Source organism: Bison bison, unplaced genomic scaffold, assembly GCF_000754665.1.
Source record: "Bison bison bison isolate TAMUID 2011002044 unplaced genomic scaffold, Bison_UMD1.0 scf7180017864260, whole genome shotgun sequence".
NCBI lineage: Eukaryota > Metazoa > Chordata > Mammalia > Artiodactyla > Bovidae > Bison > Bison bison.
Window position 1 is genome coordinate 10950919 of NW_011494832.1, and position 4782 is coordinate 10955700.

Below are 4782 nucleotides of genomic sequence, written 5' to 3' on the forward strand. Positions count from 1 at the left end.
TCCCTCACTCTCCTTCTCCAACCCCAGAATCTGTGCCCTCTTCCCAAATGAGGGGAATTTCACACTTGAGGATCTTGGTGGAAGCAGACAGCTTTCTCCATTAGACAGAAAACCTTGCTTCCTAAATATTCTTGCAGGTAGAAAGAGGCTGAGGCTCCACCAGGCAGTTTACCACATGCTGGACTCTTCCTTAGGATGTGATGCCACAGAGAGACTGGAACTGCACTGAATGCCTTAGGCACATGTGGCACATGGAGCAGGGGTGGCGGTGTGTCTTCCAGGTGTCAAGAGCAGCAGAGATCAGGTCTAGCCCAGGGTCCATTGTCCAGCATCAGGGCTGACAGTGCTGTGAACAGGGGTATCTGTGCTCACCTGCAGGGGAAGGGGTTCGTGTGTGGGCCCTGACCAGGGTGGGGTTGAGGATTCTGTTCCCAGCTGTGGCCTCAGGGCTGTTCAGTGGTTTTCCCTGAAACAAACCCAAAACCACAAGTGTGCCTCTCTCTGTTCCATTTAGAACAATTTGAAATCTTTTTTTTCCACCCAGAACTACCTAAGAATACCATGCAGGGAAGACTCAGAAAGCAAGGATTCAGAGACTTTTCCTTCTGCTTTATTATGATTGATATACAATATTGAGTCAGTTTATGGTGTACAATTGTTGATTTGATACACTTCTGTACTTCAAAATTATCACCACCATAGCTTTATCTGACAACTGAATCATGTCACATAATTACCTCTTTTGCATGTGTGGAGAAAATTTAGATCTACTCTCTTAGCAACTCAGAGACTCTCTTTATGGTGAGCTGATAATCACTTCCTAAATTTTCAGCCTGGTGATAGCACACGGCAGAACAACATGTAACTCACACCAAATGCTTTTTCTTTTTCCTTTCAGGAAAAAAAAACATTTAAATGTGTGTTTAAGACCCCTCCCTACCTTAATCATTCTCTGATCTTTAACGTCAGTGGATCCCAGTCTGCTCAGGACTGCTTGTAGAGCTTGTTACAAAATACTCAGGACTCTTCCCAGATCCACCATCTAGAGTGTAGGGCTCAGAGTCTGGGAATCTATTATGAACGAGCTGTACAGGGAGGCTGGTGCACAGCCAGGTGGGAATCCAGATCTGTGTTCTTGCTATGAAATGTGTGATCTGAAGATCAGCACCAACCATGATATAAGTCTATTCCAGACCTTCTGTCTCTAAGAGGAGTGCAGGTGAAGGACATTACTTCATGTCCTTCAGGACCCCTTTCCATGTGCCATCTAGACGTCAGAATGGTGCCGTCTGCTCAGGTGTGTGGTCTGATCAGTTCCCATAGCGCAGGGGATTCAGGATTCAGTCCTTGTCCCTCTGCTTCTATAGCCAATTGTTCCCTCATCTGTGACCTCATCTGTTCTCAAGGCTTTAAACATCATTTATATGGTGTCACCACTTCCATCTATTTCTGCAGTCAAGTCATCTCACCTAAACCCTAGACTAGTAAACCCAATTCAGCTGCCACTTCCCTAAACCAAATGCTGGTGGCGATGCCTCCCCAAATATGTTCCTTCCAGAGTCCCCTCATTTCCACAGTAGGTGCCCCACATGCTTACTTGCGAATCTCAATATTTGCGGTCCTCCTTCACTCTTTCTCATAACTCAGGTTTAATCCTCTAGGAAATGCTGTAAAATGCATTTTCAGAATAGATCAAGAATCCACTCACTCACTACTATCTTCCCTGCTCACACCCCAGACAAGCAGCAGCCTCCCCAGCCTGGACCCTGTGCTGTTTCCCTCAGGCTCCTCTGCGCCTCCCTCGCGCTTCACCTCCTGACTCTGCACAGCAGCCTGGTTGATGCTTCCAGAGAGCAGTCACAGCAGGTCCTCCTCTGTTGGTATCATCCTATGACTCCACAGCTTACTGAGATAAAATCAATCCCCTCTAACATCCTGGAGGCCCACAGGATCTGGCCGGACATGGGATCTGAGTGCAATTCCTTTTCATTCAGCCCCAGCTGCCTCCTGGCTCTCCCTTGAACACAAACACTCTCCTGCCCTCGTGCATTTGCCCTGGAGGCTCCTCTATCTGGAGAGAACCTCCCCTAGCCCTCCTTGTGGACATTCCTTCATGTTCTTCACATCTTTACTTAAAGGTCACCTTTTCAATGAGGCCCACTGTCCAGCCTAGTAACACAGCCACCTGCCCTGTCTCCACACACTTGTACCCTGGGTCACCTTCCTCAGAGCACTCATCAACCTGTAAGGGAAATACTCCCTCACTTACTAGGCTCATAGTCATGCTCTGCCCCTTCTCCCTAGAACACACTGCACATGGCGGACAGGGTTTTTCAGTTGTTAGTTCACTGAGTTCTCCTAGATGCAAAAAGAGTGTGTCGTGTCTCTGTCACACAACACATATTAGTTCAATAGATGGTCAGTAAAGCACTTCCCTATTCCAGAGATAGTGTCTTTATTGATGTGACCTCAGGCCACATGCTGTCTCGTGGCAGTTACAGCACAACATCCATTTGCACTGACCTCAGTGCCGCCTGTATTTTACTCACAAAGGTTGATCTCCCTTCCCTCCCACACCGATCAGCCTGCACACCACACACAAGGCTCTTTGTCTCTTCAGAAAGGAAGATCCTTTGCTTCCAGCTCTTATATTCAACCTGCTGTGATTTTATTAGACTCTGTTTTCTAAATCCATGAGTTGAGACGGGAGCCAACAGTAGCCTTAGAAGATGTAAGGGCAGAAAAGGGGGCAGACTGCAGAGAAGAGAGAAACCCGGCAAGAATTAAGTCAAGATATGAAACTATTGGGTCCCTCCTCTTTGCAAGTTCCATCACGTGGTTCTTTTAAAAAGATGAAGAAAAGTTGGAAAGAAGAATCCAGCAAAATCTCTAGAAGGGGAGCAAGAGCTGGATGGCTCTGAAATTTCTCTCTTGACACAGCTGAGATCCTGTGTGCATGGATCCCTTGACTTGTGGGGACAATGACAGGCAAAGTGACCCCTGCTGCTGTCAGAGATGGGGTCACCTGGAGAAGAATCAGACCAGGACTCTACACATGAAAAAGAACAGTCATTACACCAACAACAATAATACCAGTAACTAAATAAGCAAAATATAAACACATTCAAAAATGACAGGAGCTAAGGATTGGACCAAGGCCTGAGCCTAGCCTAACCGTTTAAGAAATGCACCCTGCCCATGGTGCTGGAGATCAACAAGGCCCAGGTGACTTCTCAGTCCATGATCACAGGTCCTTGGTGGGACAAGGATTTACTGAGGGCACAAGGACAACGGAATGGAGAAGAGTAACCAGTCCAGGAGTGACCATGGGCAGTGCATGCATGCCCACCAGGCACGGATCACTGATTGGGCACAGCCCTGTTCACACTCAGCTCCTCACAGCCTCCTCCTGTTCTCCCGCAGCTGATTCAGCACAGCAAAGATGTGGATGGATCTGGAAGGTTCTTGGTGTTTCAATTTATTTCCTCATTCAAACTTTAGGAATCTTCACCTTTATTATCTAATCCCCCATCATGGCACCAATTAGTAAAAACAAATTCATATATATACAGATTTTGTCTTCAAAAAGGAAATAAGACATCATTACTCAGTGCATATGAAGCAAAGACACTGATGGAGATGGCCCAGCCCCGTCTCTGCCGGAACAGGACAGTGTATCAGGGAAGAGAACATCAGGGTGCTGGGAGGGGGCGTGGTGGGCAGGGGTGACCAGTCTCCCCAACTCCTCACGTTATGCTAATAAGAACACAGACACATTCGGATGCAGCTGCAGAAAGAGGGGTCTGGGGATCTGACATCACAAAGTGGGACCGAGCATCACTCAGTCCCCACAAGGCAGCTGTCTCACACTGTGAGAGAAAAGAATCAGGAACCAGTTCAGGTGGTCATGTAAGGGCTGACATTCTCCACAGCCCCCCACATGCCCACATGTCCCACTCAAAGATCCCCAGCACCCAATGTGTCCCCTCTGCCCCAATCCCCCTTCCAATCTAGACCCTCCAGGGTCTCACCTTTAGGAACCGTGAGAGACACATCAGAGCCCTGGTCACTGTCACTGCCTGGGGGAGAACAAGACCAGGACGTGGTCAGAACCCACAGGAGAGAAACTGGAGAAGTCACTTTGAGGAGGGTGAGCCCCCCATGGCCTCCTGTCTGCACCCTCACAAGGGTCTCAGGAATCACCCCCTCCATACTTACTTGCGGCCTGGGTGTAGGTCTGTCCTTTTTCACCTGTGAGAAGAAAACATCAAGTGAGAGGCCAGGGAGAAGGCTGAGTCATGAGACCCTACAGGAACCCCTAGTCCTGGACCCCATAGAACTTTCTGGAACTGTGGTCAAAACTCATGCTAGGATCAGGAACACAGAGAAGGGAGACGTGTAAGATTGGGCCACCTGCCCTCCTGGAGGTCTGTTCTCAGCAAGGACCTCCCTTCTGATGTTCAAGTGCTGGAAACCTGGTTCCCAACTGGAATTAGGAAGGTGAAAATTTTGTCTTTCATAACACACGTGTTTTAGAAAAGGAGAATGTTAGCATCAGCTCCAGACTCCACAAGTGTGTGGAGGGTACTTTCCAATAACCAGGCAGGTAAACTTCTACCTGGGCTGAAACCCCCAGTGAGACAAGAAATCTCAGATTACTCCCTCCCTTCCCTACCTGAGCGCTTCTTCCTCCAGATCACAGCTCCAGACACCACGGCCACCACGAAGAGAACCTGGACAAGAATGATGCCCATGATGGGGACAAAGGGCTGAGGAGGTTCT

At 48.4% G+C, this 4782-nt stretch overlaps 1 pseudogene across 1 annotated transcript in view; it reads right to left on the bottom strand.

The window, feature by feature from the left end:
• LOC104994574 overlaps window positions 1-4782 on the bottom strand; it is a 56183-nt pseudogene that overhangs the window by 21489 nt on the left and 29912 nt on the right. Inside the window, exons 5-7 of the transcript XR_825959.1 lie at window positions 4676-4781; window positions 4219-4251; window positions 4032-4079 (exon numbers count right to left, since the gene is read on the bottom strand). The product of XR_825959.1 is annotated as a BOLA class I histocompatibility antigen, alpha chain BL3-7-like (transcript). The remainder of the gene's footprint in view (window positions 1-4031; window positions 4080-4218; window positions 4252-4675; window position 4782) is intronic.